Below are 15,735 nucleotides of genomic sequence, written 5' to 3' on the forward strand. Positions count from 1 at the left end.
GCTACACATGTGAAGACTGAAGACACGATCTAAAAAACATTGAGGCTGAGGATAATAACAAGGGTCAGGTTTAGATAAGTTAATATACAATGAGCGCAGAGAAAAAAGATATAGGGGTTGGAAAGGATAATAGAAAAGGTTTAGATTTATAATGTGAAGATCAACCAAATATAATAAATTAGATCATAAGAGAACTAAAATTGATGATACAAAAGGAAAGGTCTACAATAAGATTATTGGTACTCAGAATTATGGAAAAGACATAGAGCATCTAGGGATTTAGATGAATTAGGATGGTATGAGCTTAGCCAAATATGACAAAGTGAAATGGAAGAGAGGCAGAAGATCTTTGAAAGAACTCAGGGAAGCAAATGGACTTAGAAGAGAATGTCATAAGATAGATCATTTACTCAACATTGGGAAGCTAAAGTGCCTTCCCAAGGAGGTATGAAGATTACCACTTGGAACACTAGAGGCCTAAATGACCCTAGCAAAAAAAGGTTATTAAAACATAAACTTAAATCATTTGAGTTAGAAATCATTTTAGTATAGGAAACAAAGTTGAATAAGGTAGAAGGAATAAAATTAGATAAGATGTTAGGACTATGGGGTTCCATCTTTCAAGAGTCAATAGGTGCTTCAAGGGGTCTAGGAATTTTTTGGAACCCTAGGAAAATTTTCATAGATTGTCTTAAATGTAGTAGTAATTGGATTAGTGTTAGTGTCCAAAGTCTAAAATCAAATCTTTAGTTCATGTTAACCAATGTATATGGTTCGAGTAGTTATTTCAGGAAAAAAGTTGTTTGGAAACAAATCAGAACTTCTATGAATAATTTTAAGGATAGACTTTTCTTAGTAGGTGGTGATTTCAATATTTTTTTAAACCTATCTAAAAAAGTAGGTGGTATTTGAGATCTCTCACAATCATCTTTAGAGTTTAAGGCTTGGTGTGATAACCATAACATGATTGACATTCCAAGAGATAATGGGAACTTTACATGGAGTAATAGGAGGAAATATTTTGCATATATTATAGAAAAATTATATAGGTTTTCTATTAAAGGTGATTTGGATACAAAAAACTTAATATTAATTCTTCTATTTTGCCAATCATTGGGTCTAATCACTACCTATTTCGATTAGAATTTGTTGAGCAAATAAAACCTGCTAGGAATCCATTTAAATCTTAAAAAATGTGGTTGCTAAACCCTAACTTTATCAAAAATATAAAAGAATGGTGGGTACAAGATAATTTTGAAGGCTCCAAAATGTTTATTTTTGTTTCAAAAATGAAGATGCTAAAGGAACAAATTCTCTAATGGAATAAAGAACATTTTAACATTATTTTTTAAGAAAAAATAGATATACAAGAGAGACTAAGGGACCTAAATCTAAAAGTAATTAAGAGAGGTATGAACAATAACCGTTATCTATTAGAAAAAGAACTACTTGCTAAACAAGAGGATATATTATCCAAAGAGGAAATTTTTTGGAGACAAAAATTGAGACTAAATTTGAAACGAAACTTAGAAATTTTCTATGGAAGGATTGTGAAGAAGATAAAAAATTGACACTTATCAAATGGGAGAATATTTATAGGCCTAAGGACATGGGTGGGCTTTGGATTAAGAATCTTCAATGAAAAAATGAAGCCTTAGGTGCAAAACTAATTTGGCATCTCTTTAAAGAAAGGGGCCACAAGTGGGCTCAGATATTATATAATAAATATCTCAATGTGGATGATCCTCTATCAATTTTTAGAATGAAGAACCTTCCAAGAGGATCAAAAAGTTGGAATTTCATGATAAAGTGTCATTATTTAATCTACAAATTTGTAACCTAACATGTTGGTGTGGGGGATGAGGCCTTATTTTGGGAAGGCTCTTGGGATGGACACCCTCTAATTGATTCTAGGTGCCTCCCTAAGGATCTCAAAGATAAATTAGTCTCTCTATGCGGAGTCAAAGTTAGAAACTATAAGATTAAAATATCTTTGGAAGGAACTACTAGATGGGTCTAGAAATCTTTGGAAGGGGTTGATTTAAACCCTTTGGTTAGAAAGGCTTATGAAGAAATTTTGCTAGATAGAAAAATTAAGCAAATCGAGAGGAAAGATGAACTTATTTGGGTAGCTTCGAATGACAGAAAATTGATACAACTCTTTGTTACACTGAAAAAGATGGGAAAAAGTAGAAATCCCAATCAATCTCTCTTGGGATGCTACCTGTCTACCCAAGGTAGGATTCTTTTTATGGTTGGCTTTCTAGAATAGAATTCTAATAGCGGACAGGTTATACAAACTGGGCTTTCAAGGTCCTTCTAGGTGTCTGTTATCTAAACATAATAGCGAGGACTCAGATCACCTTTTATATAACTATCCATTTTGCCAAGCTTGTTGGGAATGGCTTAGGCATAGGTTAGGGCAGTGAACTCCTCTGCAAAAATCCTATCATGATCTCCTAAAAGGGTGGCCCACAAACTTGGATAAAGTTATTTACAATAAACTATGGAACATATGTCCGTCAATTGTGTCATGGGAAATCTAGAAGGAGAGAAATAGACATATTTTTCAAGACTCTGAATTGAAAGTGGAAGAGTTATTACTAAAAATTCAGGCTAGCATAGTGGAAGTAACTGATTCCCACCTCAAAAATTCCAAGAAAGAAGAAGGATCTTTCTCCATCTTGGATGGACTCATGAAGAAAAAATGGATTAACTTGATTAATCGTCCTCTAGTGTACTTTAAGAGAAGCAAGGAGGATAGGGAAAGTTGTAAATGGTCCCCCCCCCCTCGCAAATCGATGGTATAAACTCAATTTTGATGGTGTAGGTAGAGGTAATCTAGGTACAGCAAGAATTGGCTACATCATAAATGATGATACAAGTAAATGGATAGCTAAAAAGGCCATGTCAGTTTGGCCTACCTCCAACAATTTGGCTAAATTAGAAGCTTTGGAAAAGGGTGTACTTCTATGTCATGAGTTAGAGTTATCAAAAGTTATCATAGAAGGGGACTCCCAAATCATCTTAAATGTGGTTAGGAAATGTGTTACCCTAAATTGGGTTCTCAATTCTAAGCTAGGAAAAGTTCTCGATCTTCTCAATTAGTTTGTTGATAGTTAGATATGTCATATATTCCAAGAAGGAAATTAGAAGGTGGATATTCTAGCAAATAAAGGAGTGGATGGTGTTAGTTTCTAGGTCTTCAACGATTTATAGTTATACATGTTTCTCAGGCTTTATCATATCCCTAGGTTCTCTTTAATATTTCTCCTTTATATTTTATTTAGTTTTTTTCATTTTAAGGTTATCTCTCTATCTATTTACTTATCTACTATTTGGATTGTTCACCTCTTAGAGAGTGGTCTTTATTTATGTTATTTTCTGCCAACTATATTGGTACTATTAACATAGGTTTGTGCATATGGTTTTATTGATGGACCTCCACTTCCACTTATCATTATGATAGGTGGTTCTATTTCCATGTTGTCTTATATTTGTCCTTGTTATCATGAATTTTTTTTGTGCTTTCTCATTAGACTCTTTCATTACATACCCATGTTTCAGTCTGTTATCATCATCATTACATGAGGTCATGCTAGACTGGGCTTCTAGACTCTTTGATTGGGTTTGTTTCATTCTATAATATTGTTTCCTTTGACCACTACTTGGCATGTCATTTTCGGAAATGGATTCCAACATTTATCTCTTACATACAATAGAATCTCATACCATGGCATTTTGTGGCAATGTCAAGGCAGAACGTTAGAATAGAATCCTGAGACTAGTGGACGACATGAGTAGGATTGCAATGAGCAGAGAAATTGGAGAAGGAGTCTTAAATTATAAATTTACTTGGAGGATGAATAGTGACATAATAAGATCCTTTATTGGATGTATGGCAAGGGCTAGGGTAGAGTCTTGGGCAATCATCCAACTTTGCTACAACATATTTGACCCACCTTGGAGAAAGGGTCTCAGACAAGCAGTCAAGAGCATTGATGACAAGCTATGCATCCCTTTCCCAGAGAAATATATGGATCTTCTATCGAGGTACCAAGATTTGGAGGTTGCCTATCATCACTCCTCTTTGATCATTCGTGAAAACTTTGCATTCTACAAGGAATGGCCCAAGATGGAGACTAGCATCCAATTCCTTCTTAGATGGAGGGGTATCGTGGAGGAGGAAAATAGAGAATGGCTAGCAAATTATCTCAATGCTTTTAATGCATATATTTAGCTCGAGGTTACCTTTGACAATTTGCATGCCCTAAATTTCTACACTCCAAATTCAGAGAAGACAAGTAGGGCTAAGTTTGATTTTGAATTTCCTCCAAATTTTCATGTGGAAAACCCAAATGATGTCTCTAAAGTCATTATGGTATATTGGAAAAAGGGGTTTCCCAAGTGCTTAGCTGGATAAGCCACCCTATTTCTGGTAATCGGTTAGGCTGGTATACATTTGGCATTGTTTAATGGATTAGTAACTAAGTAACCTTGTAATGGGTTTTTGTACTGGACTTGGGACTATATAGTTACTGTTGTCAATAGCAGTTAGACTGTGCTTTAGTTTCTTTGTAAACTTTTACTTTGTCATATGGAGAATTTTGATTACTCCTCCAATTTGTATATGGTAATAGATGAATATGATATAATAATATATGGTATTATATTTCTATTTGGTGATTTTGACTTTGATGGTCTTCGTGGCTTGTACTTATTATGTATGTTTGATTTATTTGTAGAGATATTCTTAAGATTGGCATAATGGAAGGCTGGTTTTTGCTTTTAATTATTGATTATACTATTTGAGGAATGCTACCACATGCTTTGGACTTCCATTTTTCCTTTATTAACGGTGTTCTGTTTAATCCCAGACTGTGGTTTATGGTTATCTGCTTTCCATTAATCTTCATCAGGAGTTTGGTTGATTGATGTTTTTTCAGCCCGTCTCTCAGTCCGATGCCTTAGATTTTATCATGTAATATCATTTATTAATTGGAATGTTGCAACATTGTATTGGTTGTTCTTTCACTTATATTTAGAGGTATACCCTAATTTGAATTATATTATTTATAGTTAGTCTGTGTTCTAGAAGTTAACAGAGTGGGTAGCCGCAAATCACATCCTCTAGTTGGCTTTAGTTTGTGGGAATTGATAGAATTTTCCCCTTGTTTACAATGGCTTCAGAAAATGTGGTATGGTTACTATGCTTATAAGGCTCTATGGTTTAGTTTTCTCCTATATTTCTTTATAAATCCTGCATAAACTCAGAGCTTTTAATGTATTATCTCAATGTATCCGGTAAGCATCCTCTGTGTTAGATAGCTTTAGGTTGGTAGTTAGCTGCTTTGTGATGGTTTGAACATGGAAAGTTGCTAAAAGAGTTGTTCTTGTTGAAATTTGGATTTTGAGATTTAAAACTGTAATTAGTTAGTATCATTGTTTGACTTCTATGTGGGGCTATTTTGGTGGATTTTCATATTCATCTTTAATGTGGTGCTCACTTTAGGCCTAATTTGTAATACTTGTTAAGTTAAGAAGAGTGTTATTCATCTCTTGGATTCTTCTAGAGACATTTTGATTATAATGATCCTATAATTAATTCTATGTAAGTTTCCCCTTACTTTTAGATTTGTCATTTTACTATTAACCATTTTGAGTGGAAGAAAGCTAGACAGGGATGATCACTTTGGGCTTCTATACATGAATGGAAAGAGTAGTATTGATTCCTTGCCAAGAGGTCTTTGGTGGCAACAAAGAGCTTTGTACTGAAATATTTTTGATTAGATCAAATCTTTATATTGAAATATTTGAAATAAAGATATTTTGACTAGGGTATGCTCCTTTTATGTTGTAATAATAAAGGACCATGGTCCCAGGCTAGACTGTAGACTAGAGGTTTTCTTTCCCTGTTCTTTCTTACCAATGCTCATTTGAATGGTGGAATGCTATTGTATTTATTCATTTATTTATTATTAATCAATTATAATGACCTTGGTCATTTACCATTCAAAATGATAAAAAAAGTTCAGAATAATATGAATATAATTAGAAAAATAAGATTAAAAATATACTTAGCAAAAAATAAACTTATATACTTCCTAAAAATGAAATTTATGTGTGTTCAAAAAAATTATTTATAGAAAATGTTTAAATTTATTTTTAAAATATAAATACATATACCTTTCTCTTAAAACTTTTAAATTAATAATCACTCTATAATAAATACAAACCAAAATGAAATGATTCTACTAATTTTATAATATATGCATTGTTATTAATGAAACTAATCAAACAACCAAAATAGCTATACAAATCGCTAACTTAAAGCTTTCCATCAATGAAGTCCAACTAAAATAAAATATAGTCTACTTATTTTCTTTTGAGAGAAAGAGAAAGGACTACGAATACTCCTAGTTGCAAAAGGCAACAAGTATTCTTTCAGGCCGTTTAGAAGGCTTTCTTGCATGCATTACAAATTTGTTGTTTAACACAACTACATCTCCAACTTCCTATTTTAGATTCAATGGAAATTTGATGACAGGATTCAATGGCCTCTGTGGGGAATACAGATCCATCTTCTTGTGAAAAATACAAATTAAAATCAAACTTAAACTCACAACCCTAACTCAAAAAACTTTACTTAACACTGAAAAATGCTCAGCACATGAAGGTGTCGAGTGCCAGTTTTGCTCGACACTTGATGGTGCCGAGTGATAGGTTGCTCGGGACTTGAGGGTGCCAAGTGACAGATAGAAGATAGGTGTCGAGTTAGCTTGGCACAAGCAAGCTGAGTAAGCTCGACACACAAAAGGCAATGCTTGGCCACAACTAAATGCTCGGTACTAATGGGTGCCCAGTGAGCTTGGCTCCAACTAAAGTTTATAACTTAGAAAAATTTCAACGTGAATGCATTCACCATTAAAACCAAAGAGCCAAAGCTTTAAGCTTTCAACCAAACTTGTCAAATGCAATGAATAGAAGAGGAAAATAGATTCAAGTATGCTTGCTTTCTTTCTATTCAATTTTTCATTAAACTAATACAAAATCTGAGAGCAATCGGCTTCAACCAAAAATCCCTAAAATAACTCTAAATTGATAATATTTCAAACAACTTTAATAACTTGCAGCTCTAATGGCTGCATACATGAATGCCTAGAGAAATCACTGCTTCAACAGGATGAATCAAACAATAACAAACTTATAAGGTAACCACCAATCAATCATGCACAACTGTAGGCACGAATTAAAACAAACTTCTTTCTTCTTCTTCCTACGACTGCTCTACTGATCTTCTCTACTCTATCTGGCTCTCTGTCTATCTAGATAAAAATGAGGGAGAAGTATTCCTTTTGTCTTCAAAATTTTCCCTCTCAACGTTAAAAAATTCAAAAAAAAAACCTACCAAAATAAATGCTTGCCGTGAATGGATGCTTGCAGGAAACAAACTGACAGAGTAGATGGGCACGAGGCTCAAGGACAACCTGCAAGCACTCAACGTTAATTTCCAACACTTCCCCTTTGTCCTAAGACCCACAAACAAGTATCGCTGCTGATCCAAATCAACTACACCAAGACTCTTCCTTAGATACACAAAAGTTCCAATGCCTAATGGCTTGGTAAAGATGTCTGCAAGATCCTACTCAGACCTGCAAAATTCCATCTTGATATCCCCATTCTCCACCTACTCTCTAATGAAGTGATATCTGATCTCTATATGCTTGCTTCTCCCATGGAAGACTAGATTCTTGGACAATGAAATAGATGAGATGTTGTCACAATAAATTATGGTTCAATCTCCTTGCCTTTCATCCAAATCTATCAAGATCCTCCTTAACCAAATAGCCTAACATGCTACTGCATTTGCTGCTATGTATTTAGCCTCTGGTGTAGATTGAGCAACAATAGGTTTCTTCTTGGATGCCCATGAAATTGCACCCGATCCCATATGAAACATATGTCTGGAAGTGCTCTTCCTATCATCTATACTTCCAGCCCAATCACAATCCGTGTAACCAACCAACTTGAATTCATTTGATGCAGTGTAACAAATTCCAAATCCTTTGGCATCTTTCACATACCTTAGGATCCTCTTTCCCACTTGCCAATGGGAATCCTTTGGTGTTTCCATAGATCTGAAATCAGACTTACTGCATGCATTAGGTCTGGTCCAGTTGTAGTGAAACACATTAGACTTCCAACCATACTCTTGTATAGTGTTGGATCCACTCTCTTGATAGAGTCTTCCTTGCTCAACTTCAGACCTATTGCAGTTGGTGTGGGGGCTACATTACTATTATGCATTTTAAATCTCTCCAAGATCTTCCCTGCATTTTTTTCTTGAGAGATGAATATGCCATCATGCATTTGTTTTACTTCTATTCCTAGAAAGTATTTCAAGAGACCTAGGTCTGTCATTTCAAATTCACTTTTCATAGCCTCTTTAAACTCACCAATTAGAGCCTTGTCATTTCTAGTAAAAATTAAATCATCTACATACAAGACAACAATTAATACATTACCATCTATTGCCTTGATGTAAAGAGTGGGCTCACCATTGCTTTTGCTAAAGCCATTGCTCATCAAATATGAGTCAATCCTACTGTACCATGCCCATGGAGCGTGTTTGAGCCCATAAAGAGCTCTGTTCAACCTATATACTTTGTTCTCTTCACCTGCAACTTCATAACCAGGTGGCTGCTCCACATACACTTCTTCTTTCAATACACCATTAAGGAAGGCGGACTTCACATCTATTTGAAATACATTCCAATTGTGCTAGGCTGCAATTGCTATGATAGCACACACAGTTTACATTCTTGCAATAGGGGCATATGTCTCATCATAGTCTCTTTCATACTGCTATTTGTAGCCCTTGACTACCAGCCTTGCCTTATGCCTATCAATCTTGCCTTCAGCATTTCATTTGGTCTTGTAGACCCATTTCACTCCAATCACATACTTCTTGGGAGGCAATTCAGTTAGCTTCCATGTCTCATTTCTTTCTATAGCATCTATTTCCTTTTCCATGGCCTTACACCATTTCTTCTCCTTAATAGCTTCCTCAAAATATACTAGATCACTATGAGAAAATAATGCAAAATTAACACTCTCATCATATTATTCATACCTTTCATCTTGGTATATCTCCCTAAGACTCTTTGTCTTTCTTGGTAACAAGGAGGAGAGTGTGGGATCAAAATCTTCACTGCTGCTGCATTGCCGACTAGCTCAGTCTTCACTAGTACTCGGTACTGACACTCAGTCATGCCTAGAGGAGCTCGACAATGACTGAACCTGCTTGCCTTTTCTTCTATTTGCTCCTTCTTCTTGCTATTTATCAGCATCTTCTTCATTCATAATTGGCACTTTACTAGAAGTGTTTGGTGACTCATCAATTGAACCATACCAAGATTGATTTTCAAGAAATTCCACATCGCTTGAAAGCATCATCTTGTTGTTCAATGGGTCATACAATCTATATGCATTTGATTCTGGGCTATACCCTATGAAAATGCATTTCACACCTTTGTCATCAAATTTTTTCCTTTTCTCTTTAGGTACATGTGCATACGCAACATATCCAAACACTCTTAGGTGTTCAACTGCCCATCTTCTTCGAGACCATGCTTCCATTGGAATTCTTTTATGGACTTCTTTTGTAGGACACGTATTAATTAGATAAACTGTTGTTGCCACAACCTCTCTCCAAAATTCAGTTGGGAGACCTTTCTCTTTCATCATGCTCCTTGCCATTTCAACAATGGTCTTGTTCTTTCTTTTAGCCACTCCATCCTGTTGTGGTGTATAGTTGGCTGTGAGCTCTTTCTTAATGCCATGTTTCTTGCAAAAATTTACAAAAGAATTGGAGGTATACTCCCCTCCTCTATCTTACCTTAGGACCTTGATATAGTGTCTGCATTCTCTTTTAGCCTTGACTTTAAATTCTACAAATTTATCAAATGCTTTAGATTTATTCTTTAAGAAATACACCCATGTCCTACGATTTAAATCATCAATAAACGTCATGAAATAAGTACTCCCCCCAATGGAAGTAACTTGCATAGGACCGACTAGGTCAATATGCACTAATTCTAATGGATATCTAGCCCTCCTAGAATTTTTAGAATTAAAGGAAAGCCTATGTTGCTTACCCAAAATACAAGCCTCACACTTGTCACATTAATTTTTTATATGTGGCAAACTTTCTACCATTCTTTTATTTGATAACAAATTTAAACTAACATAGCCAAGATGACCATACCTGAGACGCCACAACCGTGAAGGGTCTTCAATCACACTCTTTAGAGCTGATTGTGTGTGAGGTGCAACACAAACTTGAGATGAAAAACATGTCTCTATCCTTAAGGGAAACATTCTATTCTTTGTCATTTGAACTGCTGCAAGTAAGTTCTTGCTCCCATCCTTTTACTGAATGACACACGTGTCATTCTCCATCAGCACTTTGTATCCATTTTGAATGAGCTGACCAATGCTCATCAAATTGTGCTTCATACCAGGGGCACAATACACATTTTGTATTTCCCTTTTCTCACCTTTCTTGGTGCAGACCATAATAGATCCTTTGTCCACAACTGGTAGGGTTCCATTGTTACCCATCTTAATTTCTGATTTGAAACACTTATCAATGAATGAAAACAAGGTTTCATTGCCACTCATGTGGTTGCTACATCCACTGTCGAGGTACCAAACCTCAGGGCTTCCTTCTTCACCTACATTACACATGATCAAGGCAGTAGCATTGGGCCCACTTCCCATCTTCACATCAGCCACATTTGCATGTCTTGACTGATCATTCTTCTTCTTCCAGCATTCATTTGCATAATGCCCATATTTATGATAGTAGTAGCTTTCTACATTACTCTTATTTGAGTTGTAGTTTTTCTTACCTCCTCTTGAAGTATTGTGTGAGCTACTTGCTCCATTTGCTCTTCCTGAGCTTTTTGCTGTAGCATTTCTTTGTCCTCCATTTCCTCGGCCTTTGCCTCTAGAGTTTTTGCCTAAGCCATTTCTTCCTCTCCCCCTTCCTCTTGGATTTGATTGAGCCTTGAATGCTTGCTCTTGGAAAGATGAAGAAGTAGATCTATTGATCCTGTGCTCATGGGTTTGAAGTGTACCCATCAACTCATCCATTGTCAAAACAGTGAGGTCTTTTGCCTCTTCTATGGTCATGACCAAATTGTCATATTTATGAGGTAAACTCCTCAATGTCTTTTCCACTATCCTCTGCTCTTGATAGTCTTCTCCATTTGACTTTAGTTGGTTAATCACATTGGACATCCTTGAACTGAAGTCTGCAAGTGATTCATTTTCCTTCATCTGAAAGTTCTCAAACTCCCTCCTTATATTCTGTAGCTTTATAGTACGGACTTTATCAGCCCCCTTGAAGTTTGTCTCAAGGATATCCCATGCTTCCTTTGCATAATTTGCTACTGCAATCTTAGGGAATATAGACTCTGTCATTACTGCTTCAATCAAACTTAGTGCTTTTGCATCTTTCCTCCTCGACTCTTTCAAATGAGTCTTCTGTACATTTTTTAGAGTAGCATACTGAGTTGCATCTATTACATCATTGAACCCATTAATTATAAACTCCCACAAATCATTTGCAACCATAATGGTCTTCATCTTCTTTGCAAATGTATCATAATTCTGTCAATTAAATGATGGTGGCTGCTGCCATATCTTTCGTGCATGTCCTACCATGATAAATATCCCAAAAAAAAAAATGCCCTAACTCACTTTGGATGTGGGGCCTCAAAGCTCTAATACAAATTAAAATCAAACTTAAACTCACAACCCTAACTCAAAAAACTTTCTTCGACACTGAAAAATGTTTGGCACATGAAGGTGCCGAGTGCCAGTTTTGCTTGGCACTTGATGGTGTCGAGTGATAGGTTTCTCAGCACTTGAGGGTGCCGAGTGACAAATAGAAGATAGGTGCTGAGTTAGCTTAGCACAACGAAGCCGAGTAAGGTCGGTACACAAAAGGCAATGCTCGGCCACAATGAAATGCTTGGCACTAATGGATGCCAAGTGAGCTTGGCTCCAACTAAAGTTTATAACTTAGAAAAATTCCAACGTGAATGCATTCACCATTAAAATCAAAGAGCCAAAGCTTTAAGCTTTCAACCAAACTTGTCAAATGTAATGAATAGAAGAGGAAAATAGATTCAAGTATGAATGCTTGCTTTCTATTTAATCTTTCATTAAACTAATACAAAATCTAGGAGCAATTGGCTTCAACCCAAAAACCCTAAAATAACCCTAAATTGATAATATTTCAAACAACTTTAATAACTTGTAGCTCTAATGGCTACATACATGAATGCCTGGAGCAATCACTGCTTCAACAGGATGAACCAAACAATAACAAACTTACAAGGTAACTAGCAATCAATCACATCCAACTACAGGCACGAAATAAAACAAACTTCCTTCTTCTTCTTCCAATGACTAATCTGCTAATCTTCTCTACTCTGTCTGGCTCTCTGTCTGTCTAGATAAAAATGAGGGAGAGGTATTCCTTTTGTCTTCAAAATTTTCCCTCTCAATGTTCAAAATTTTTTTAAAAAAACACCTACCAAAATAAATGCTTGCTGTGAATGGATGCCTGCGGGAAACAAACTGACAGAGTAGATGGGTGTGGGGCTCGAGGACAACCTGCAGGCACTCAACGTTAACTTCCAACACTTCTAGTATATGTCACACATTTTCATCTTCAAATGCTATTGGATTGAACCACGCTTTCTTCTCAACTTCCATTTCTCTCAGAGAAAATGGTCCCACCCGAAGGATCATTTGGTTTCCATCCCAAGTACCCTTGTGCACAATTAGACCAGAGTTTAGAGCCCTAGAAAGAAAGAAATTTACAACATATGTCACATTAAATTTCAACAAAAACTGCGAAAAAATTGTGTGAAACATTTATTAAATTTCGATGTATTACTTACCTTTTTTCTGCTTCTTCCTTATCTTTGGTTTTGTAGTGGATGTGCAAGCCTGAATTGTAATCTTCAAGATTGTCCTCCGCTGAAAGAATTGCTGAAATAAGCACAGCATCTTTCTCAATCTTCCTTACTATGTCTGGATATTTCTTTTGCATTCTTTCTCTAATTTTATAGCTCAATAAAATGGCAGTTTCACCTCCATATGGAGGTGCAATCTCACAAAAGAATGCTATTCTATTTGGACAATCCTTAAACTGCCCCAACAAGAGACTAAAAGTTATATTAAAAATATAGACACTTCTCTAGTTGTCCACTATGTCAATATCACATTATTGTAAGTTGTAAAACACGACGTAAGACTTGATTAAGAGATCTTTTGGAACGATTTTGTAAAACTACTATTCGCTTTCATATGAAGATTGCTTTGGATGACTTCGTATGTTTTTCATTCAACATTTCAGAACATATTCGATGATCTATTTTCACTGAGACAATGAATCAATAGATGTGATACAAAGAATATATATGTAAACTTATGTACCATAAATATCAAATCGATCTTCAAATTATGTTGTAGTGATTACAGAAAACATATACCAAGTACCCATTACATATAGAAACCAAGGACACTATTCTATAAGTCCGCAATGTGAATATTGCATTATTACAATCTTCAAAATAAGCATTGACATAATAAAGAGAATTTTCATAATGATTTTAATGACGGTTGTTTCTGAATTCGTACTGGTAGATTTTTGTATTCAACAATTCATATTACTATATATGCTACATAATATCAAATGTAAATCTATACACGATAAATCTTAAATCGGTTCTTATATTTCTACAAACTGTGAAAAACATAAGCCGACTACCGATTACATTTAAAAGATAAGAAATACTTCTAGTTTTTATGGTAAATTACTGCAATCATCTCATGGTGGAATTTGATGGATTTAAGTAGAGGCGCTTCATTGGCAGTAAAAACCCTTTTTTCAATCCTTGTTCTTGAAGCTGCCCCAATATATCTCTGTTCTTCCCAACCAAAAGCTTCCATAACTAATGCTCCCACCTTGTTAAGCTGATTGTTGACCTACTCTCTGTTGTTTTCAATGTTGTGGAGAAACCATTGCAAGGTGTTAAATTCCTCCTTCTCATCTTGGGGCAGGAGAACCATGGGAAAGAGGAGCCGATTTTCATCAGTAACTTTCTGTTGGGCAATTTACCCTTGTTGGAAAGGACAATCCTGCATCTTCACCATTTTCTAGAATACCTTAAGCAATAACGAACGCACCTGTGTGTAGCTACAGAAGAAATTGTGTATCAAGGAGAATAGTGTAGTATAAATTAGTTAGTTTCTAAGATTAGATTAAATAAATAAATTAGTTCAATATAGTTGCTGGGAAGTTATTTTCATAAGTAGTTGTTGTAAGGGAAAATGAGGCTATATAATGTTGTTCATTTATCAATGCAAAACATTTAGTATCAATTTGTATGTATCAGAATGTATCCAAAAAAATGAAATCAATAAATTGAGTCATTTTATATTTTAGCTCTTTCATTTGGTATCAGAGCAGGTTGATTGATGGGGAGAAGAGTTCTTGAGAAGAGTTCTTTCAGTGGATTTTGGATGGCCAAAGCCTAACTTTTGTAGATGAGATCTTCTACAATTTTTATTGAAGATAGGAGGCTGGAGGCAATAAAGGTTGGAAGTTTCTTTATCATCTCAAGCTAGATTCTCGCTCATAGATGATTATTGCATGAGAAGCAACTATTTATGTCCCTATAAAGTTAGGGCTTAGTAGATTCATCCCTGAAGTGAAAAGATGTCTTGATAGATTTGTGTCCCTAAATAAAAGAGGGGGCTTGGCTGCATGATTGTTCTTCTATGGAGTGAGGGGGGCAAGATTTAAAGAATGACATTAGAGACACTTAGAGGAAAGGTGTCTAGGTGTAGACATATTAGTGGTGATTGTTTCTACGACACTTGAGGAGGTGTTTGACACACTCAGAGGAGATTTGGACTTTCAGAGGAAAGACATCTCATGTGTAGCACTGGAGGAGGCATCAAAGACACTCCAAGAAGATGTGAAATCTTGGATAAACTATGTCTCATTGTGCAAGGGAGTGGAAACAATCTTATTATGAGGACAATGTTAGGATTTACAGTTTGAAGTTGAGATATGAAATATACTTAAGAGGACAACTTTAGGGTTTGCAATCTAAAGTTGCAGAGAGAAAATGTATGTCAATAAACAAAGATTGGTGAAGCATTTCATGAAGAGATCTAATGAAGAAAATTTGTCAAAGAAGCTTCATCAAAGTTTTTAGTCAAAACCTTTACAACTTTCACTCTTTTTGCATTAGTGTAATAGGAGGGGAATGTTGGATTTATTAGTTTCTAAGATTAGATTAAATAAATAAATTAGTTCAATATAGTTGCTAGGAAATTATTCTTGTAAGTAGTTGTTGTAAGGAAAAATGAGGCTATATAAATTTTTTAACATATCAATTTGAAATATTCAATATCAAGTCTATATGTATCAAAATGTATCCAAAAACCTAAGTCATAAATTGAGTCATTTTATTTTTTAGCTCTTTGAAGATGACTGAAATTGTGTAAGTCAGTTGTTGGAATGAAGCTCTTTTTCTACTTTGGTTTGGAATCTTTTAGTCTAATATTCTTCCCTATGAGCCTTAGGATTTTGTGCTTATCTCAATCATTGTTCTTGTAAAAGAAGTGTTGGGTAGACATTTACAA

At 35.3% G+C, this 15,735-nt stretch overlaps 1 pseudogene; it reads right to left on the reverse strand.

Moving 5' to 3' along the window:
- Positions 1-6,416: 6,416 nt before the first annotated feature.
- On the reverse strand, positions 6,417-14,235 carry LOC149544432 (clavaminate synthase-like protein At3g21360; annotated as a pseudogene).
- Positions 14,236-15,735: the final 1,500 nt, after the last annotated feature.

Source organism: Cupressus sempervirens, chromosome 8, assembly GCF_028749045.1.
Source record: "Cupressus sempervirens isolate cs-2001-9-10 chromosome 8, ASM2874904v1, whole genome shotgun sequence".
Lineage (NCBI taxonomy): Eukaryota > Viridiplantae > Streptophyta > Pinopsida > Cupressales > Cupressaceae > Cupressus > Cupressus sempervirens.